A 24,727-nucleotide genomic window follows, 5' to 3' on the forward strand; every position below is an offset into this window, starting at 1 on the left:
ATTAAGAAAAACCTATTAAAATGCATAAATAATTTGGCTTGTAGATATGGCAGACCTGCTTATAAAGAATGGAATATTATGATGACATTTTAGTCTTAGCTTTGTCTTAGCATTGTTTCTTAGGTAGTGTATATGCAACAAGTATAAATAGTTTTGGAGGCAGATTCCTTCTCAAAACTCAATGAGATCACTATTTGTCAAAAACTACTTTAATTAACTTCATTCTCTCTATGAAATCTACAAGGTACTACTCTTCACTAATAAACATCTTAACCATGGACTAGTACAATGATAAGAAACAAGAAGAACATTGCCACCTAGCTGTTTCAACAGTGCCCATGGAAGATGGCATGTTCATTTGCCTCTCAAATCCTCCAGAGAAAAAACAGTCCAAATCAAACATGCAGGAAGGGCTACCTAAAAACATGAGGCAAGAGTAAATTTCTGTCACTTTTATCTTACCAACTCTGAAAGCAGCTGGTAACAAAATATGTGCAATGGAAGCCTTTTCAAAACAATTATTCAGTACGATCACGAATTAATGTCTGACACCATCTTTCTGTCATCACTTCACAGCAGAAAGTCAAACAGACTAACAGAGGTATAGACACTGACATTTGTAAATTAAAAAGCACTCTGAAATTCCTGCAAAATCTGAAATATCCTTAGAAATGTCCCTGTATACGTAAACAAGTGAATACCTTGGCTGACAGATGGGTTTCTTCAAAATATATTTCCTGGCAGCATGTTTTATGTATATTTAATAAAGGTTACATTTGAAAAGTAGCCCCTGCACCATTTACGAAATGCAGCTGGCTACACAGATGCAGTTTAATGACTTCCCAGAAAATTCAGGATAAAGCCCAAGCCTGACATTGCTGATGTCCAGACTGGTGTTTTCTGAGCAAGTAATTGTAAGAAATGCCACAGTAGAAGGGCAGCCTGCCCCATCACACAGTCCAGTGAGAACAAAGGCAAGCCTAACAGAACTGGTACATTGTCTGCTTGGCAGCTGTTTATTCCCCTTCTGCAGTTCTGCAGCCAGCAACTCATGCATTCCAAAAGCATTTGGTAGTTTCTCTGAAGCTCTTCAACCTAATACACTAAAAATTTTGGGAGCTGTTGTACTGAGTAAACAATCAGGAAAGGTAATAAAGCTTCTGTACAGCTGTAAGTTCTCAGTCAGTGATTTGATCCCTGCCTTCTCTAAAAATCTTTATTATCTTTAGAATAATGCTATTCTCCTAAGAATGGAACTACACTATGTTCTGTTAGGAAATGAGGTGTACCAATATAAAATGTCAAATTTTACAAAGTTTTCCATTAAAACCTGAACCTTTACCAGTTCACTGCTGCTTACTCCCCAGTACTGCAGCTCATTGGTCATGACAGTCTCCGAATCTCATCTGATGACTGATCCTACGTACAGCTCAGCCTCGAGAACAAGCCACGGAGTTCATGGTGCATCCCTCTCATGAATGAGCCTCCTGCCTTCATAGTGCAGGAAGAACAGGAATACAGCAGGGTCCCAAATGCCTCCAGTCTCCAAAGGAAACCATCGACACTGTGACACTGATGGAGCACATTCATTTACGATTCTTCCCAGCACCACCATGGCGCAGCCAAGCAAAACTGCATTATGCTCATGTTTCATAACAAGTTTCATTATAATCTATAGGAGTAAATAACAGTTTGACAAAGGGGTGTGTGCATTTATTTTAGTACCTTACATTTCACTTGAAACATAATAAAATAGAAGATTGACTCAAACTAGGCAAGTTTATCACAGGCCTAACTACCAACTCTTCCTAAATTGAGTGCTAAAGACCTCTCTCACTTCAACTACTTCATTTATCTGCAACTGCAGCAGGATTTTGATGCAGTAAGAGGATGCACGTGTCTATACTACATTCAAACATACACAGAAACTTGGCAAAACCTGACTATTACATACAAGTGGAAGGAAAAATTAAAGATCACATTTCCACAATGGCCTTACAAAAAGATAAACAAGTGTCATGCTTCATGAGCACTACACAGCCCTTATCCTCCAAAGGAGGAATAAATACTATTTCAAAAGGATACCAGAAACAATATTTACATAGCGAAGTTCCCACATGCAATATGCTTTCAAGCAAACACATGTATGTACATGTGTATACATAAACACACACCTATGTAAAGAACAGATTAGTAGCCACTAAGTCAAAGAACCCATATTTTAAACTCTTTTTTTCCCCCACCATGATTCCCTAAAACATGAGGGGAAAAGTTAGTGACTAAACAAAATGTGACACTTCATTCCATTTCTCTGGATACCACTCAGAGACTTACCACCGGTCTTTCCATACAAAGTGAAATCACAAACCTCAATGTAAAAAAACCCAATAGACAAAGCAGATTCTCAGGCTCAATAGAAGAAAGAATTCAGACTCTCTATGTGGGAAGGTATCTACAAAATGAAGCAATTACCAAGTCTTCCCACCAGTTACTGAGGACTGATACAGGTTTCATGAGTCTCTTCTCTTCATAAACATGAGCTGGGATACTGGTTTTCAAGACAGACTTAGGAAAAGAAACCAGAGAAAGAGTAAAACAAAAGCTGAAAACTAACACAGAAGAAGCAGAGACAGAGCTTTAGTTTATGGTCCTGAAATACTGAGCATTTCATGGTAAGAAAAGCACATTTTTTGTTGTTTATATTAATGAGACAATCTCGCTCTAAGAGGGAAGAGGCATTTACCAGAGACAAATGATCTTCAATTACTCTCAGTTTGTCACTATAAGGACAGCTGCAAATATTGGCAAAGGATAAGGTATTTAAATGGTGCATGTTTTGACAGATGGAAGTTGGGGGATGAGGGGTGGGCAGTGAATTGGAGTTCTCTTAAAATTGTAAATTTAAAGCAATTCATTTGATACACAAACACTTGAAAGGCTTGAAGGCCCCACATGTATACAAGTCTACATACACAGAGACAGTCTACTCTTAGAAAAATAAAGCTATTAAATTTGGAATTCCCAGATAATTATGGGAAAACTCAAAGAGTCCTGAGCAATATTTGATTTACATCTTTGAAGCTTCAAAGAGATATCTCAGCTTCTTCTGAACTAATTTCCAACTGCTATTTTTAGGGCATCTCTTTGTTGTGTTTTTTTTTTCACCCCTGTAACTGCCTTAAAAAGTTCTAAGCACATAAAACATGTTTAAGCACAGCTGTCACAATATTTTCCTCTCAAAAAGCAAACAATTCTAAATGTCTCTCTGAAACTGCTAGAGTATTAGTGTCTCATGCAGCACCATATTTACAACTCGTCAATAAGCTCAATTTTAAAGATAAAATTAGATACAATAGAACTTAAACTCAGCCATTCAAGACTGAGTTTGCATTTTAGGGTGCTTCATTTGAACAGAGCTCTGAGACAGAGCTGAAAGCGTACCCACAGAACAGTCACAATACTACTGCCAGATTTCCAGCCCTTCTCGGGAGTTCTACACAAACAGCAAGAAACAGCACTAGGATTTCATTTCGTCATTTATGGATATTTTATTCGCACTGAGAGATTATGATAGTTATGAAATAGGATTTGTGTTGTCGTTTTGGGGTGGGGTTGGTTTGTTTGTTTTTCTAAAATGCTGCTCCACTGTGATTTTTTTATCAGCTTTGACATAAAATAGTTGAATGCAATTAAGCTGTTAACACATAGGAACTCCTTCCATATGGGTAATCCAGTGCTATGGAAGCATAAACTGAAAACAAGAACAGAACAAAAGCAGGTGCTTGCAATATCTGAGGAAAATACATTTTGGAGAATCTGCTTTTCATCAGAGCAAAGCACCCAATGTTTTTCCTGACTTCAAGACTAAAATTCAAACTATAATTGCCACTGAGGTCCACTACAGCTGTAGCAGTCATAGTAGACTAAGTAGTAATTAAAAATCTTCACAGATTAATATCCATGAAACATGGCACAAGACTCCTCTTAATGTTTACAGTGTAGGTGAAAAAAAAAAAACACAAACCAAACCACCAAACACTGAGAGAAAAAGGGATGCTCACGACAAAATTAATTTTGCCTTTAACTGAATTTATGAAACAAAAATCAAACCCAACCTCAAGGGAGAGAAGAGTACTAGTAATCTCTTTGTAGGAAAAGGGGGTTACTGATCACACCAAATGGATAGGAATATGAGCTGAGAAATGCTTACACCAAAGAGGCTAATGAGAATGTGGGTCATTGTCACCTGCATAATGTAAAAGTTAAAGGCTGACAAAAGACTGAGAACACCTTTTACAGCTCTACTGGAGGGCTTTTGCTAATTAGAAGTCTTCCAGTGTCTCCACTCAAAGTCTGCCACATAACAGAATCAAATATTTACCTTTCTTTAGTAACATTTTAACAAATGTAGGATACAAGTTTATTGCATCAGGGTTCATAGACTTCAGTTTTAACACACAAGTGGTAACAAAGTTCTAATAAGTAAATTTACTTTCTTTTCATCTTAAAAGTAGTCTGCCATGTTACATTCTTTTTCTAACAAAATCAGGAAATGAGAATGAAAGCCCATGTGAAGAACACTTTTTTCCTACAATTTAAGCCTTTAGAGTTGTAAAAAGAGGGTCAGAATGGACTATGGACTAGATTATCTATAGAGAAAGAACCAGAAAAATGAAGTTTGGGTGAAGGAACAATAAAAGTTAAGAACTTCTTCCTTCCATGTGACCTAGTACTGGATCACATCTACTAGCAAATCACTATAGTTTACATAGCAAAAGATTATAGGGGAAAAGAAAGTCATGGAAACAGACATACACTGTAACAAAATGATTATACCTGAATCCTCAGTTATTTGGTATGGAAAAGTGGACACACTGTCTTCTGAAATACCTTGTTCATGGCAGTTGTCTTCCATCCTGCCAGGCTAGCCAAGATAATTGCAGAGCTGCTGTTTTCTGCTTCCTTAGCCTTGACAACCTTGACTATTTTTCCTAAATATGAAGTGCTCGCTGTTCACAAGCTCAAGCCTGATAGCTGAGTTTTAAAGCAACCATTATAGCAGGCTCTCTGGGGTCTGCAGGACTAGTTAACAAAAGCATCAGTAAAAATCATGGACTAAAAAAACAGACGTCTGATGCCCTGTGTTAGTCCTAAGTATCTTCTGTGAAAGCTTGCCTTCAGTTTGGAAGTATACCAGGCAAATACCTTGAGTACCATTTCAGAGACCTACAGAGTCCAGAACTAAAGCCTCTAGATTTCTTTTCATGTTAACTGATTTACAGCCAATGCTTTTAAGTGATACTGTTACTCAGTAAAGCACAAAATACATTATTAGAAATCAGGCACCAAATATAATCTGGCATTAGTTATTCTTATTGACTTATACCTAGTAAGCAACAAGCTGTGCTGTTCAACACAAAATTTCACCCAAACTAAAAAAGTAGTAAGCTAGTAAAAGTTCATTTTTATGATGGACCTTAGAGCACAAGTAATACATAAAAGTAATACCAAGTAGTTTCAGAAAGAGAATACAAATTACATTTATCAGTGTTGGGTGGTACATTTATTTTGAAGTGGAATATTATGACAACTGAAAATAAAGTCTCTATCCATTTCCAAATCATGCTGAAAAATCACTTCAGCTGTTATGTTGTTATAAAAGCAACATATCAATCATTTCAAAGTAACACTGCACTCAATCCAGTACCAATGCCAGCTATATTACTCACATTAAGCATATCGAAGTACACACAGTTTCATTTTATGATCACTAATTTTCATTACTTAATAGCAGTATACTCAGTGCCTATGGATATGCTGTTTGAATACTGAAATACAAACTTTACATATGAGAAGGAAGAAGAAAGCAGTTTTACAGACCTCCCTGGTCCTCCACTGGGAAACCTTTCTGTTATTAGGAAAGTTAGCCAGTGACTAAAAAGGCATGAATTATATTTGAAGCCTTTCCTAGATTTCTCTGTAATTCTTAAGCAAGGCATTTTAAAACAGTTTAAGGTCCACAGGTGCCTAGATCCCAGTAACCTCTTAGTGCCTCAGCCCTTGCACATAACAATGATTGCCATCCAATTCAAATTCTGACCATTCCAACAACTCATTAGCATTTGTAATGAACATCGAGCTTGTCAAAGTTGCCACAGATGGAAACACAAAATATTGCTGTTAATAAAGCAACACAGTTCTCTTATAAGTAGCAGAGGAAAATGAATCCTGCCTACAAGATTTGCAAATGCTAACAGTAGTGCCAGAAGGACAGCTCACCAATAATGGAGCATTTCTTGTAAACAGTAGGCAGAGGTAGCTGGGCAAACCTCAGAACTGCAAATCCCAGCAATGCTTAAAACAAAGGAACTAGAAATGCAGCCTTTAAAAATTAACTACATGAACCATTTCATAAACAGCAAAAATTATATGTCTGGAAACAGCAAATTCTGTTGATGATGGCACAGGTATGCAGCCAGCACTTCCCGCTGAATACTTCCTACATTAGGTGTTGAAGAAAAGCACTGGGAGTTGTGCCAGTGGCCCTCAAAACACAGAGCAGAATGTTTCTGGCATGTTTCTAATGATAGTTAATTCAGTACCCTTTTTTTTTAGTTATTATTTACAGAGATGCAAGAACTGCAAGTTGCAGTATCTTGCACATCCAACAATAAACAAACTAAAGCCTGCAGAAAATGCTGGCTGTTTGCATAGTATATCTCCCAGACATGTTACTACTCTGTGGCTGAAGGCTACAAATACTTAGTTTTCCTCTTATCCAAACTTGAAAAATATTGCAGTGCTCTCAGAAGTATGAATAACAGGCTGAAAGTCCATTGCCTAAAGAACTATGCAGATAAGACTCGCCTTCAAAATCTGTTTGGAAAAAGAGCCTTAAATCTCAGTCAGTCACCTTATCATTACAAATTAGATCTTCAGTTCCATGAGGGAGCTTGAAGAAAAGGCGAAATTGTTGTGCATCAACCAAACTCCAAGCTTCTTTTTTAAAAAAATACAAAACCATTAAAAACTATTCAGAACAACTTGTTGCTGAGTTCCCTTCATTCCTTCTACAAACAACATAGAACATTTTACTATGGAAACAATTTTTATCTAACATCCTTTGAAATTCTTTTGTCTGTATGACTGAAAAGGAGGAATGAACTTCTTGTAATTAATTTAGTATTTCAGTGAGATAAAGTTCCAGCAAGCCCACAGCATCCACAATTCAAGTTGACAATTGGCATCTCAAAAACCATTAATTGAAAATCTCTCATCTCTAGGGGAATGATATTCTTTAGCTAACGATATCCATCCTTAGACGTATAACTTAAACAAACACTCATTTATTTAGAGGTACTTTGTCCAAATATATGTATTTGCACTCCAAAAACAGAGTTTTGCTCACATCAGAGAGTTCTTAATATTAAGAACAGGAGCTGAATCTTAAACTAAGACCTCCTGGGTCTGTCACCATCTCTACTGTCAACTATAAGATACCTAAGTCAAAGCAACATTTCTTGTTCATGAATTTGTCACCACTAGAAGCACAACACTGAACTAGATCATCTCTTCTTTTTGATCTGGTATGGAAAATCCTATATCTGACCCTGGAATTATCTATCTCTTGCTCATGTAAAACTGAAACTGTTTGCCTGCAGCCAGGAACTTCATCTAAGCTGTTCATGAAATGGCAGGGGAAAGAATTAAAAGGGCTATATCATTAGCCTTTTAGTTTTAACTAAAAACTAACAACAACCAAAAAAAAAAAGCAAAACTGGATACCTACTTGGCAACACAGATCTCCCTTTTGCTCTGTTTATAAACAAAGATTTCATGTAACAGACAAATCATGGACGGAGTATAGCTTTAAGAAAGTTTTACTGCTTTGACAACCTAGATGAAAGCCTAAGTAGTGCGTAGTTGTGTTTATATGGACGTACAACAGGCATTTCATGATGCTTTACTGACCAGCAACCTCTGAATCTGTACCTGCCCTGCTAGAAAATTCTGCCCAATGACTCTCTTTTTCATACCTATTTTACTCTACCAAGGCCAGGTACCCACTTAAGAGCACTTAAGGGATCTTCACAAACAGCACTGGTCAGCATGTGAGAAGAGTGAAGAACTGGAGAAACAGGCACTAGGAAGGAAGAACAGTATTGCACTCTGGAGAGAGGGCAAAGCACCTTCAGAGGTGAGTAGAAGATGTCTCCGGCTTTTACAACCAAGAAGAAAAGGCAGATAAACCAGTGCTGGTTTATTTCCCCCATTAACTATGTTTGCCAGAAGGGTGGAAGTGAATTTGGCTATAATCTGGGAATGATCAGATATTGGACACAATAAATTGCACTTCAGGGAGTATCATCTACATGTTCCCCAAAACAGAGGAGTTATTTCAGAAGGAGGAAACAATAAATCCTGATTTGTACTAATTCTGTTACCACTGTCCCTTAGGCCTATACAGCTCATCTGCTATCCAAATCTAGCTGTTTGCTTTCCCAGAAGCACAATCTTGCTGAAACAGTGTCCTTTTCTGCCCTTCTTTTTTAATATACAAATCTCATCGAAGGAAAAGCATCAAAACATTTACAAGAGCTAAACCAGTAATTCCTTTAAATGGTTGTACTTTTAGTAAGTGCCATTTAACAGAGAGCTCTACTGGAATCACTGTGGCAGAGACAGTTCTGTGTTCCCATCAGTAATGAACCATGCATTTTTACTCAAATATAGCAGGAAGTTCAGCTCCCAGGATGATGATTAGGAGAAGGACTTCTGTTTTATTCTGCAGACAAAGCTGATACCATGCTTAAGTTTCTGTCCCTAGGAGCTGAAACCATAACAGAAGACAAGTTTTGTTAACAGTTTAAGGAAATAACCTTTTAAAAGTTTCCATACTATGCAATTATGTCCCAAAGCAATTTTGATACAAGTTTTCTGTAGCCATAATCATCTCCATGGTACATATAGTCGTCTTCTCATCTATTAACAGCCTTGTAATCCCACGGCCCTTTCGTGCTGGAACACTAAATCAGCTTTGGAGAGGAATTTTGCACAAATGCAAACAGACAAGTTCTGTTAATAGGCGCAATGCTATTCAAGTCTTCCAGGGCCTGTAGATAGCAGGCATCAAGAACACATTTCTGACCCCCAGGCAAGGCATCAGAGAAAAATCAAGAGAACAACTTTGAGGTTTATTTCTTAATTACAACAAGCTTTCTGCAAATTCAAGGCATGATAGCCTTGAATTGATCTCACTTATCCTCAGGGTAGGAAATAATATTTAAGCAGTTTTTGGGTATCAGTTTACAGGAGATAAACAAACTTACTCAAGTGTGGCTCTACTTGAAACATTCCTCATTTCCACTTCTAATTTATTTGAAACTTTGTCACTCATAAGACTCCCATTAATATTTTTTTTTTTGAGTAGTATCATCATTTAGTCATGAATTCATGTTCCAAATAATAATATAGAAAGTTGGTAACAAATTTGCTGTCCTCCAGATCTCTTGTGTTCTTCACATGAAATCTTTGTAGCAGGTCACAGTTCATTTAAAACAAACAAAACTCCTGAACACACCAAATCATAACTTCCCCTTAGAAATCACAGCAACTTCAGTGGTCAAGGCTAGGAAAGATAGGGTGGTCCAACATTCCTTTACAGTTTTTACTCTAATGGGAGACATGAAAGACTCATGAAATGTCAAGGAAGACAACCTGACCCACAGAGAACACAGATGAGCCATTAAGTGCCCTCTCTTTTCCACCCAAGGAGATTGCTTACCTCTCTAGCAGAAAACTGGCAATACTTCACTACCTCCCTCCCAGATCTAAAGTTATTAAAAGTTTTTTTACAAAATACTTGTGCACACACATATACCCTAGTGATGTTCCAGTGAACAAAAGAAGAAAAACCCCAAACCTTGCACTTTTCTTTCTGTCTTCAGGTTTCCCAGCATTTGTCAGTACCAAGTTGTTTTAAAATTTCAGGAATTAGTGACACCTAAATGCAAGCAGAAAATCCGAGGCAAAGCAAAACTGTCCCATGAGATTCCACACAAACAGAAAATACACAAACAACTAATTACAGAGGACCATGCTGTAACTTAACACAAGCTCAGAGCTAGTGGAAGAGCACATGCATGTCCCTAGAAATATTTGAACAAGAAGTTCAGTGTTTGATTACATCAGTCAAGGCAAATTTGGAACTGTGCAGATCTGCCTAAAGCACTTTTTTGTATCAGGAAGCAGGCAGCATGTATCTGCTTGCTGCAGCCTATCCTGAACATCTCAGCAAAACCCTTGTGCCTTTTCTACTGTGCCACGCACGCAGCCTCATTCTCCTGTTCCACCTCACCTCTCCTTTCTGCACCACTGTCAAATTACCTTGAACATATTCAGTTTTGCAAAGGCCTACTAATGCAGCTCATTTTCCTCCCTTCCAATTTATTTTTCACCTTACCTTTCTCCCCAGATCTTCCTTAAATGATGCACTACTTGAAGCCTTGAACCCTCAGCTTTTCTCTGGTATCACATTAAAAGAAATAGGTAGCAGTCTCTGCAGACAGACACCAAACAGAAACACTTGAAGAGCACTTTCCCTTTGATTGCATTTCATGATTTTCACTCCAATCTCATCTGTTATTTCCCTTGTTTTTTCTTTTTTTTTTCTTTTTTTTTTTTTTTTAAACTAGCTTACAAACTCTTAGGAGAAAGGGCCACAGTAGATTTTTCATACTATATTTTAACACAGAAGAGTGCTATTTGGTTACGATTTTTCCTTTTGAGAATGAAGCTAGTTTTCTTTAATTTTTAAAGGCAGATAACGTGTCCTAACCATTCAACCTTGATTTCCTCCAGAAAGCTATCATCTTCATTTTCACATGGAGAAAAGTACAGACATCAAATACAATAAAAAAAGTTTATATATATATACACTCACATATGTAATTTAATATTCAGTTCTATCTGGAAAGAAAAACACCTACTAAGGGTACCTTGGTCCCACAATCATGTTCTCTCATACCAATGATTGGTCTCTCAATAGCTTTATTTAGGAGTACAAGCCAGATCCTTAATGTTCTTATAATGCAATATTTTTCACTGATATGGTGCTTATGCTTGCAGAAAGTTTTGATGCATTTACATTGCATTTGTGATTTAATCTACAGCTCTACGCTTATCCCTTAGGTGTGCGGTAATCCCTACTATTAAAAAGGCAAAGCAAAACAAAAAAGCTGAACACACACTATTTAAGCAATCTATTTCAAACAGATGTCAGAAGCATATTTTATTATTTCTAAATTGGACCATTGATCAGCAAGATGATGAGCAAAGAAAAAGATCTGCTAACCTAAAGCGTGTGACACTTATTTACACTGCATTTCCAATCAATAAGGTAAAAACATTATTAAAATATGAAGTCATGGTTTTGATTTACTGCTGCTCCTCCTGTTCTGAAGTCCTTCACATCATGCTAGAATGGTGTGTACTTCACACACTAGCACTCTGCTGCTGTAGCATATCAATACCTTATTAGTTATGCAGAAATGGTTCAAAATGGCTCTACTAAAGGTGGCAGACACCTCTAGCTGGTTGTATTCTTGGTCATTGTCCTCGGGTATCAGCTCATCTTGTAAGTACCTTGCACATAGACAGCAATTTTTATGATGAAATAAAAGTTTGTGAACATCTATGATTTGCTTACACTTCTGCTTGATTGTTTTCCTTAAGAATAAGTCCAGACTAGAACCATTTCATCTCCTTTTCTTGTCTACAAACAAAAGCACTTGTGGAGGAGGAGCAGACAATAAACACTTCTTTTGTGTCATTACTGTATTTGACCTTCAGTGATTTGTTTTAAACAGGAGAACTTACCTTGTCTCCATCTGATAACAATAGAGACAGCACATTTAGCATCCTACATGATGATGTTTCTTGAAATGTCAAGGGTTACTCATTAAAAATGAGACCAGAATGATTAACACTTCAAGGGTCCCATTTGAATTGGCTTGATTTATGGCACTGCAATAATGAGTAATAATAAAAGGCAAATATGTCTGTGAGCAGTTCTGGACACTGAAACACAACAAACTTTCAAACCAGCAATGCTATGTTCACAGTATTAATCTTCTGAGACCTGTGATATTAAATCACTTTTTACTTAATTTCTTGGAGCTTAACAATTTTTCTTCATTTGAGCATATGGTCTCAGTTTAGTGTAACAGCATGTGTGTATATATAAAAGACAGCTACTAGTATCACTCTATTTCTATATATCTGGCATTTCTAGATGCAGTTTTAAGTCTAAAAGCCCAAAGGGTTGCATGGCTCATACATAATGGGACTCTAGAAGCTGCTCCATTCCATACCAAATCAATGGAACTCAAGCAATACAATGTGTATGTAAGTTCCACATTGAGAACAGAAAATATGTAAGCCTTCTACATCTCAGTTCTCCAAAATAAATCCTCATTACCAGATGATGAATCTAATTGTCATAATAATTTTTGACTTTCCTTCAGTTCAAGAGAAAATGGATATAAGTTCAAGTCAATACAGAAGCTCCAAGATTTGAGTCACAGAACAAAGCCTTAGTGCTATTGGTAAATGAATTGTTTCACTTTAGAAGAAAAACAGTTTCCTCTTTTCCAGCCTAACTGGAGCTTTAATAGAGAAACTTAGAAAATATCACTTACATGCTGACACACAATCAGAATCCAGCCAGAGTGGGAACAGCAGTATTCAACTAATGTGCTTGTTCTGTGGGGAAGAGCAGGCACATTCCAAGATCCTTTGCCCAAAATAAGGAAAAGGAGTATCAAAACTGACTCCTTGTAAGTAAATAAAGACAACTCAGCAACAGGAAGATGAGAAATGCCTTGTCTCTTTGCACACCAGAACACTCTTCAAAAAGTCATCTGTCTTTCTTTCCCTAAGGGACTTTTTATGAAGATTAATTTCTATGCCTCGTTTCATTATTATTCAAGAAAGTGCTTTGGATTTTCTGTTCCACTGTAACTCCAAGAGTTAAGTCATAAACTGCATTTTTAGAATGCATTTTCTCCAACATTCTAGGACTCATTTCAGCTTCGGAAACACCTTGAAATTATGCTCAATGTAGAAATTACAAATAAAGGAGTTAGCATTTTCATCCTCTGGATGGTATTTTTTCCTGACATTCAATTAACCCTCTTTCACTGATACTAATATTTCAATTTCCACTAAAGTTGCATTTCTGGTGCTTTTTTTATTGTTGTTGCTCAAACAGGTTTTAAAATTTATTAAGGGTACATTAAGGTAAACCCAATGGCATTTAATATAGTGAATTAACTGAACAGGTAACACCTACAAGCTATTGGAAAAAGCAGAAAAACATCTAAATTACATCTCCTGTTAAGTGCAAATGCTAGTGACGCTACTGCATTACAAAATGCTAACTTTACCTATTAATTTACACACAGATTTCTACATCATATTATATCAAATTTTAAGATGCATATAGGCTTTCAAGCAAATACCTTTAAACATGCAGAAATCACTTAATCATCAACAAATAAAAAAGATACAGCTTCTGTAAAGTTAGATGGCAATGTAAGACACCAGTTTCATCCACATGAAGTGATTGTTTAATTCTACCATCATAGATATTTATTGTTAGGGAATTAATTTTTATGTGCTTTCAACCATAGGCAAAGATCAATGAGGACTGAAACCTGTTCTTACAGAACACTCTCCTCACCACAAAACGCAGATTCTCAAGAACAGACATATCCTAAGTCCCAAGATTAGTTTATTGCCAGTATTTCCTTTTTAGTTAAGTAGCATCAAAATCTTACTTTCCTTCCATTGGAAGTACCATTTAAATTCATTTCCTTCTCATTTCATCCATGCAGAGACTGCACATTTATGTCTCTTTCTTAGCTAACTGTTTGACTCATGGAAAGCAGAACAGCAGCAAGATGCCACATGTTGGATATACATTTTGAAGAAGGCAGACATCACTGACAACTCCATCACAACTATTAAAAACTAGGGAATAACGCCATGCATGTGTAAAAGCTCAGACAAATATTACTAGGATGTACTCCTGGCCAAGAAATGATAAAAAGTAAGTTGGAGCAGGGTGGAAGGACACAAGTCTACCTCTAGTTGATTTTATTAAACTTTGCTTATGTTATCTGTCAGGGTTTCAGCAACACGTTCAGTCTTTCAAAGTAAGTATCTGCCTAGTAAAGTGGAGCTCTTGGTGAGCATCACTGAAAAACTGTGAAGATGTCAAAGCACTCAACAACATGGTGCTGATCTCGCAGAATCATCACAAAGACTGATACACTGGTAGCTGGTTGATCAGCCTGTCACCACAGATCTGCATACTACGCAGACTGAAGTTAGAGCTCTTTATTCCTAGAAGGATCTCCCTTTAGTCATGTCAATTACAAACCAGCATCATATTCACATAAATTTAGTGCTGGTAATGACTGACAGACTGGGTAACTGCTAGAACTTTTCCATATCAATGCACCCTAAGAGTGAATCAACTTCCGTAAGTTGATTCAGCATCACTTTCATGCCTGTCCACCTAGGATTTCACATAACAAGTGTTAGCTTCAACTGGATTTCCTCAAGCACAGTAAACATTCTGGTATGTCAGTCAACATTTAAAAAAAAAAAACAAAAAACCAACATCAATAAAAACAGACTAAATTCCCCTTACTATTTTTACATTGGGATATTTACTAGTAACTTCAGCAAGTTGTAATACAAAGATAACAACCTTATGAGAGAAGAACAAAAGTTTTGGAATAGTTTTGTACACTGGGATTGAAATTGAACTTCAAAGGTGAGCAAAACAAAGGTGGTGAAGTAAACACTGCATTTCCCTTTAACTCCCACCAAAGCCAAAAACCTATTACAGTAGTTCACGAATCTACCATCGAGAAACTGAACAGACCAGTGACTATCTGTCACTGTGCCTAAACTGTCACACTATCACACATAGTACTACATCAATCTTTGCTAAACTAGAGTCTGGCTTTGTGCTATTTTCACCAATTTCAAAGGCAGAAAATCCTGTACCTCAAATCAGTGGGATCAGGACTAGGACATTAGAAAGTAAACCTGTATTAAAATTAGTCTGTTCTCATGAAAACAAACTGTTTTCATTTGTTCATTATCTCAAGGGTAATATTTCAAAACAAACAAACAAAAACTAGCCTTAAAAGAAGTGAAATAAAATCCATTTACAATGATTCACTTGCATGGCAAATGAAATGGCACCACATATAGCAGCACAGGCTTTTCCTTTTTTCTTTTATTTTTTTAACTATCATTATCAACAATTTCACAGTAATAACTAAGTGATTTTAAACTATATTTAGGATTATTATATATCCACTTCTAAAGTCTTCTATGACTGGCTTCAGTTAGTCAGGTCCCAAGAAGCTTAGAAACATTTACTTGAAGATAATTGTTGTGATGCTGATTTACAAGCTATAGCTTGCTACAGTTCCATTAGATTACTGCACATGGGTTGCCACACATTAAAAGTGGGAACAGCACACGTACATACACATAAATACAGTAAACACATTTTGTACTAAGAATAACACACACATATTAATACCTAGGAGATGAATTTTAAAGCCACATTGTGTGCAATCGTGAAATAGGTTTGGAGTCTGGGCTGGGCAATCTTTCACCTGAAGAATTTCATCCCTAAATGATGTTGTTTAGCACTGATAAAAACAACCTGCAAATATTGACAGAATTTGGCAATTTGTTTCATTTTGCACCACCCAATGTAGTGTTCCTCAGTTTCAATTTCCTCCTAATTTGCTTGTGCAACAAACTTCAAATCATTCCCAGCTTCGGTTCTATTCCAAATTCTAGGATGAAGAGATGACATTGGACATAGGATGTCAAACCCACTTGTCTCTCTTCATAATGTTTTTGAAGATGGACCATATTTTCATTCTATAAAGAAGACATTAATAACAAAGCAAACAAAACTAAAAGAAGCAGAGGAAACAGGGCACCTTTCCCTAGTTTTACCACATGGACTGAAGGGTTATGTCTCTTATCTGGAGTTAAGTGCATAAGATAAGTCTTGCTTCATTTCTACCACTTATTTTTATTTTTAAAAACCCATAAACCCAAGAAATCCTGAAACCCTGTTTACTAATTAAAAAAAAAAAGGGGGGGGAGGGGGAAGGAGAGGGGGGAAAAAAGGGAAATTGCCAAGCAAAAAGCCCACCATAATTCAACTGCTAATAGAACTGACCTTGATGATATACTACCTAAATGAGGTTTCAAAATAGCAGTAGGGTAATTTATGGCAATCTCTGATGTACATTACAGGTTTGCATTTGGGAATGCTAACATCAACATATAAAACAATTTCTCATGGTCTGTAGCTGCTACTCTGGAAAGCTTAGTATGAATTGCTCAGAGCAGTTCAATACAGCTCACATATACTTTGTGATTCCAAAATTCAATTTTGGAACTCGTAATCAACTACAAAAAATACTATGAACTGAATATGAGCAACATTAAAATGCAATTTCTTCTTACTATTGACTACTTATCAACTGACAACTTAGTCTGTTGAAATTAAAACAATTGGTGTATTTTATGGTGATTGCTAAAGCTGCTGACCATAAGGAAAATTATTGTGCTTTACAAACTTAAAAGTCTCTTAATCTAAGCAGCCAATCACACCTAATGCTTCTAAAGACAATGCAACTTTAAATAAAATGCATTAATGAAACATTAAAACGTTGCATAATTAAAGTACAATTGAACACGTTCATACTAACTCTTCCAGTATGTCTGCAGAGGCAAGAATCTACACAATTGCACAGCCTGACATGGAAATGATAGCTATCCATCTACATTTACAAAAGCATAGATGAAAGGTGTCTTAACCCTTCCCTCTCATTTCCTGTTCAAACCACTAGTTAGGCAAGAAAATGGGGCCTAAATCCTCTACTGAATGACTTAGTAGGACTTCACCAATTAAATCAGTGGTGTATTTCCAAGTAGGTGGAAATATGGCATATGGTGGTATATGCCACAACACTGGAAATACACCTACTTACACCTAGTAGAAACTGGCCCATTTTCCCTCATCAACACTTTGTTTAATAAGCATCACCAAAAGATTATTTTTCAAAGCAGTATTGCAAAGTTCAAACGACAGTGGCAAAAGTAAAGTTTCCACACTCACCTTCACATGCTGCATTAGCTGATATTTCAATAACCAAAATAGTTGCTTACCACTCTGTGCCTCTTTAAATACACTTACTCCATGGTCTGATTTATTGAAATGTGTGGAATTTACAGCTAATGGGTTGATGAAACTCCAAAAGTTACAATACTGTAACTATGCTGTAACAGAGGCTAGATCTCATATTCTAGCAAACAGGCATGAAAACACATTGCACAGGTAAGGAATACCAGCATTTGTGGACAACAAATCACTTGGACAAATGCAAGCAGCATTCTTCACAACAACACAGAGAATACATTTTGCAGATATGTTGTATCCAAGACATGTATTTAACCTAAAAACTTCAATGACAAAATTCTATTCTGTACAAAAACCCAAGACACCTTTGCTGACAGAAGTAGCTAGCCCACATGCTGTAAAATCCGTTTTGTCCTGGGCTAGGGAAGACTTAGGTGCAAACTCTGACTAAAGGGCTAACTAACTGCTAGCTAGGAGAAGAAGAAAGAAGAAACAATACCAATCCTTACGCCTAGCATCAAATCTTTGTCACTCAAAAGCTATTAATAATACAAACTTAAACAACAACAATGCATTAGCAGTTAAATGCTGTTTTACTAGTTGAGGGCACAGTGTGAGCTGCGCATCATAGAATTATTTGTGTTTTACAAGGGTGAGATAGAATGTGCTTATAGCAACCAAAGTATTAACATAAAGAAGAGGGAAGGGGAAATAAAGACTAAAAGCTCACAGAACCATAGAGTTCTCAATTAAACACTGACCTAATCTTAGAGAACCTGGTATATGGCACTTCCTCAGCAAAAATACCCAATAAAGGTGATATTTGCTTCCCATATCTGGATCTAGCTAAAACCATGGGGGAAAGAGATGGTGAAGGGCTTACCCCTGGGAGAGACTACAAGCAGAAGCTGGTGATGGATAAGATCAAAGTTTTGAGAAAGCCTATGAAAGCAGAACTTCATAGATTTCAACTGACTGCACTTAACAAACCATAAGGGCTCAGCATGCTAATACAGAGCTCTGCAGAAAAACAGACAAAATTTTGGATGAACTGGAAGCTCTGAAGAAAGAGATAGGGAAGAAATTGAGGAAAATAAAAAGACATTAATGTCAGCTCATAGGTACATCTATAACCTGGATGTGCAGAAGGTGAGGAGTATTTAGTTGCTATGGTTTATAAAGTACATCAGCTGGTTATGAAAGAATGAGACCTATTCTCAAAGATTGTAACAGTAAGGGCTAAGAGCTGGACAAAAGTGGGGGTAAGAGAAATATGAAAAGGAACAGGAAAAACTGGTGAATAGAGCAGAGAACGATGTCAGGAAATCACAGCAGTAGTTCAGAGCAAGAAATGGTTTAGCGATAAAGGAGCACCAGCAGTACCTATCTATAGGAAACCTGTATGGTCTTCAGAGACGAAAAAGGCTCTGTAATTAGTGTCACACGTGAAAGACAGAATTTGAAAGAGGAAACTTCATATATGAAGAGTAGCAAATATTCCTGCTGAGGCTGACTTGTAAGAAGAAGCAGGAAGGCTCATATCCAGACCGTCAGGAAGCCTGCAATGAGCTATGCTTCTTCTGCTTTAATTTCTTTCCACATGACACTTCCCTGGTCCAGTAGTTGGCTAATGCCTTGTGTAGGAAACAAATGCAGAAACAAAATGGGCTGCATATATAAATCAGAAAAATTGTATCACAGATCAGAGCAGCTGAAGAAGAAAGTGTCTTCTGGAACAAGGACATATGTTACAAGAAATTAAGTTTGTTTGTTTTTTTAGAAAGGCATCTGTGTTGTTTCAGATAAGCAACACAATCTCCACAAAAATGGAGCAAGAAAGTCTCACACCTCCAAACAGTACATGAAAGCCCCATCAGAGGTGCAACTGTTGTCAGCTGGTAGTACCTTTTGGAACCAGTTTCCAGAGAAACAGCACACTGGTAAGAAGAAACAAAGTGGAGAACAGTCAGCAGTCTCCCAGGTTTGGATTCTCTATCAAGCACAACAGTCCAATAGCCATTACCATGGAAACAGGTGGAACTTGTGAAGTTCCATTTTTTGAAGTTCTTCTGTTAGAAAACCAAAACCCAGTTAAAAATAATTAACACCCTTTATCAAAAGAAAAAAATAAAGTAATGGCATTATTTAATTGCAGTGTCTTTTAAGAGTGGCCAAGTCACTGAATACACCACTCAAAGCAAAGGCAATGCAGCCACTGAATGCAAGTTCATATATTCCACTTCAGAATCTTCACCCTAAATTACTTTATTCTAAGTATTTATAGGTAATATGACTCAGCACAAAATTCTTTGGCAGATGAGGCAAATGTAGTGTGTGAGACTACACACACACTACAGCCATTATTTCATTAATGACTTCACTTAAGCCCCAAGATCTCTCTCTTTTAGTGGATGTCTCTTTAACAGCTGCATTGCTACAAAACACACTTTGCAGCCCAAACATCATAGAGCAGTCCATGAACATTCATATTAACAAAATGATGTATAAACCAATTATCCCTCAGAGTAAAAAGTGATGCAAGAGCAACTGCTTGAAATGTCATCTGGAACATCATCCCAAACCTACCTACAGAACAGAGCTACAGAAGGGACTATTTGCTTACAATCCTTTGAAAATCTAACCCCAAACTTTTCAATTACAGAAACACAAACTCTTTGATATGTCACAATATTGTCAGTTATTTAAGACTAAAGCCCACATAGACATCAGTAAGACAAAAAAAAAGGAAAAAAGAAGAGTTTATGGACTCCTCATAACCCTTAGCACACATCTCTCTGCATTCAGTAAAACAAACAAACCAAAACACCTAAAATGCCAACAGCCTACAGGCAAACCAGAAAAATACATCTATAATTTGGAACAAATAGTACTGTCTACTTAAAAGAGGCTCTGAACTGGAAGAGTGCAGTAATTGCTCATTAAGGCTACAGAAAATAAGCACTGCTGAATGAAGGCTTCCAAAGCAATAAGCCAGGGCTAAGCCCAATTCAATACAGTCACTTTAATTTCAGTATACTTATAGGCAACACATTTAACTAGGAAACACATTTAACTCGTACTAGAAAGCAGAAAACAATGCATTAGCCTTACACAGTAGTTTCATTCAAGACAATTAATATTACATATACGATTTTTTTGTTCATTTAAATAGAGAAGTTCAAATGAAACAGTTCAATGCAACAGAGTGAAAGAATGAATATTTATTTTCAATAATATACTCAATATATTGAAGTTCAAATTTGTAGCAGAGAAACAGCATTAAACATGAAAAGAAGTAGCTTAACTATCTTTTAATCAGCCTTCAGAAACATTCTTCTAAAACACTGAGGTGCTTTCTCAGTATAGGTTAATCCACTGGGTATTTACTAAGTTTTTGTAAAGTTGACATTTTGGGGTATCCTCAGTGTTTTACAGAAATAAGTTTTAGAAAAGCCAGGTTCTTATTATAAAACCTACTTATATTGTGTACATATTTATATAAGTCATAAAGAACAGTTATAAAATACCCTAAACCTCTGAGATTCTGTTTGAAAGAGGTAATGCCACAAGGACCATTGCGTATTTTCAGCTTTATGTGCCCCTAAATATATTGTCAAAGGACTGACTACACAGTAACATCCAGGTAGAACATTCTAGACATAGCCAGTGCCACTGAACTCTCTCTGACTTGATGCTTTTTGCAGTTGCACAGTGGCGAACATTAATTCACTTGTGCTGAAACTGTGAAACGCAACCAACAGACAAATCCAGATGTGAAACTAGCAGACAAGAAATTCCTGAATTTCAGATACAGCGCCATTACTACAGTTACTAGCCACTGCAAGATACTGCCAGTCACAGCAAAGAAAGCGCATGCCACTCTCCCAGGCTGTAAAATGGGATTAAAAAGTACTCCTAACCAAAAGGAAAGGACTGGTTTTCCATAATCAAAGCCCCGAGATGATAAATAAAGCAGCATTTTTACATTTTTCAAATTAAAATAATTTTAAAATTAAATTCATACCATTTAGACCTCCTGAATCACATTGAAATAATGTCCTGCCTGCTCCAATTACCATCAATGCCAATATTCAGAACTTCCTGCCTCAATGAAAACAACATACACGCTTACCTATTCCCAACCCATTGCTGCAGAGCAAAAATGTTGCCTCTCTCCATACACATGTGACTGCAGGCACATGTGTGAGCAGCCAGATCCTTCCTTCAGTTTAAAAAACTATCATTTTAAATTACAATCCCATCTCAAATGAGTAACAGATTTCCTTTGCTACATCTTTTCCTCACACGACATTGCTTTTATAGAACTCTGAATACATTTCAACGGCTTTTTCATAAGCCATCAATACAATATGTTCATTCACTTCCACATCTGACTACTTGAGATGTTAAGAGTAGTAATTTGCATTCCCACATTCTTAACAGTTGCTTTTAATAATAAAAAAAAAAATAATAAAATCATCACCTCTGTTTTGATTTACATGTGTCATTTAAGAGTTGGCAAATGGAAGGCACCTTTTCATTTAAGAAAAGGTTTTTTGAAAAGTATGTGAAATGTAGTTTTCTTGGGGTTTGTTTAAAGATCACACATTCACAGAGCAAAACCTATTTGGAACATGTTAGTCAGAAAACTTTTAATAATTCCTTGAAACAAAACTGCAATATACTAGAAAAAAAAGAAAAAAAAAAAAAGTAAAAGAAGACAACACCCACAAGGGTTTCTAAATCCCCAAGCTGTTAAAAGATTTGAGTTCTTGAAACAAGTCAACCCCCCCAAAACACACAGCTACATTAAAAATACATTAACAACTTCTAGATATTATCGATATATGCTCTCTATAGAGAAACAGCAATTAGTTTATTAACAAGCCTATATTTCATCTCAGGAGAAGTATTCTGAAATTAGCCCACAGCATTACAAGTCATGCATAAAATAAACTTTGAAGAGAAACTATGGGCAGGAAAGAAGGAAAACTACTGGGCTGGGTTTCACCTTCTGATGGACAGCTCCTTCCCTACTACAGTGCATCTTGCTATTTGTGATTCACAAAATGTTCTCTACAACACTAGGAATTCCATACTTCAGATATGAAACTGCTCGACGTTAAGCTTCACAATTAACAGCTAAAATAAGAGCACCAGGAGTGGTGGGGTTTTGTTACTGCAAAAACATTTGGAGATACAGTAGATGTTTGAGATGCGTGCCCCACCACACGGACAGCTGGTATTTGTACCCACAGTACAGTGGCTCGGATTCGTTAATTATCGCAGAAGCATCAGCACAATCAAGATGGGTATCTACAACCTTTGGATATAATGCACACAATCAATGAAAGAGTATCACCAACAGTTATGACTCAGTCTGAAAAGGTAATGCATATTCAAGCCAAAGAATGGAGTTGCGTGGAGAAGTTCTTGCCTTTGAGAATTGAAATATGTAAACCCCACATCTGCTACAGTAGTGCTGACATTTAATACCGCAAGATCATACGGTGAACACCCAAGAAGCAGGGACCTCGCTAACGTATCACAATCATACCAACAACCACTCTGATTAATGCATCAGCTGAGCCAAAAGAGTCAGTCCCGCGCTAGAGCTGAAAGGTATTAGAGGGAAAGCAGTTGGAAAGAGCAGGCAGCGTAACGAGCATACGCGTACACGTACGCCTTGCAAAACTAGAGATGAGCAGCTCCCACAGACTGCAGGTGGAGAAACATGCGTTTAACCGATCACGTCTGAGCATCAGCCCCCCTCCAGCAGCGGGGACAGCGCGGGGTGCTGCTGCCCCGACCGAGCCATCCCGCCCTTGCGCGCACTGGGGATGCAGCTTTTCCCGTGAGCTCGGGCCCGGCTGCTCCCGCAACGCCAGTGCGGAGCCGGAGCCAAACACCGCGCCGGGGCGCCCCGCGGGGTGCGGGCGGTGGCCCCCGGCAGCGCGTCCCCGCCTTTCCCCGCCACCGCACCCCGCGGTCAGCCGCGCACACGAGTAGCTTCGCCTCCGCGGGGGGAGCCACCAAGAGAGAGCAGCGGCTGCTCGAGTGGGCAGAGCACCGCTCCGCACCAACCCACCCCGTCCGCTCAGGCGCGCCGCAACCGCGGGCGAAGAAGACCCCCTGTGGGTGCGAGGGGAGCAGGCGCCCCAGCGCCCGACACAGTTGTGGGCGAGGCGTCTCCAATGGGCGACGGCACCGGCTCCGCTCACGCTCGCAGCGGTACCGGGTGCCTGCAGCGGCAGACCCGCGCGGTGTCCGCACACCGGCACGCACCGGCTCAGAGCAAGGCGCCTGCCGGCACAGTCCTCCCAGCCCGCAGGGCTCCACCGCGTCTTAGCACACATGTAGGCGCACGTACACACCCAGTAGCATCCAAAAAAAGCCCTCGGAGCAAAGCCGGTGACTCCCGCTCCGGCGGGGCAAGACACCCTCCTCCGCTCCTCGGCACGGTCGCCGCCCGCCGCTGCTCCCCGCGAAAGGCGAAGTTCGGGCGCCCGCGGCGGCGCTCCTGCCTTCCCAGCAAACTTACCGAGCGCGGCCACCGGCTGAACTTTCAGCAGCGCCCAAGCTCAGCACCACCGACGGCTTCTCCCATCTCCTCTAGGTGCGGTGCCCGCGCCCCGCTCCCCGGCAGCTGCGGCGCGGGCGAATATAAATCCACATTGCCGCTGCCGGCGGCTCCCCCGCAGCCCGCCCCGGCCCCTCCGCCCCGCTAAGGGGACGGCGCCGGCTCCTGCTGCCGCGGCTCGACCCGCAGCTAACGGCGGCGGCGCGTCAGACTGCAAGAAGCCAAGGCAGGAGAAGAAGCGGGGCCGGGCTCGGCGCAACCTCGCCGCCGCCGTTGCCGCCGCCGCCGCTCCTCTCCAGCGGGTGTAGTGTCAGCGGCGCCGCACGCTCTCAGGGCGGATTGTGTGTGGATTTTTTCTTTTTTTTTTTTTTTTTTCGTTTTTTTTCCCCTTTTCGGCTCCTTTCCTGTTAATGAGCATGCCCGGGAGATCTGCGCAGGCGCGTTATTGGCCGCCGCGCCTCAAGTCGCCTCGCACCGATCAGCACCGCGGGCTGTGAGGCGGGAGTTGAGGGGGCTTAAGCCGGGGCGCAGCGGGCTGGGCTGCCCCGCGGGCGGAGGCGGCACGGGGGGCGGGAGGGCGGTGGAACCGTCACGTCGGGAAGCCCTCGGCAGAGTTAGTGGTGAGGCGAGTACGCCCGTGTAAGGGCGAGCAGCTACCCCAGCCCCGCGGGGACAGGGCCGCCGTGCTGGACAGCGGCTTCTCACAGAGGCAGGGCGGAGAGGAAAGAGACGACGCCACCGACGGGTCTCTGCGTTTGGGAACAACGCAGAATTCTTCCCTCTAAATAATTTACATTTCCGAGGAGATAAGACCGATAGCGGGATCAAGGCTTGGGAGAGAGCTGTCGATTTAGATGGTGCTTCAATTGCTTGCCTTTCACGAGCTGAGCTTATTAACG

At 39.1% G+C, this 24,727-nt stretch overlaps 1 protein-coding gene across 1 annotated transcript in view; it reads right to left on the bottom strand.

The window, feature by feature from the left end:
* The window catches only part of TENM1 (teneurin transmembrane protein 1), a 329,411-nt gene extending 305,237 nt beyond the window's left edge, over nucleotides 1–24,174 (bottom strand). Inside the window, exon 1 of the mRNA XM_054169769.1 lies at nucleotides 23,790–24,174. The gene's annotated coding sequence lies outside the window, so the exon portion shown is untranslated. The remainder of the gene's footprint in view (nucleotides 1–23,789) is intronic.
* Nucleotides 24,175–24,727: the final 553 nt, after the last annotated feature.

Source organism: Dryobates pubescens, chromosome 18 (assembly GCF_014839835.1).
Source record: "Dryobates pubescens isolate bDryPub1 chromosome 18, bDryPub1.pri, whole genome shotgun sequence".
Lineage (NCBI taxonomy): Eukaryota > Metazoa > Chordata > Aves > Piciformes > Picidae > Dryobates > Dryobates pubescens.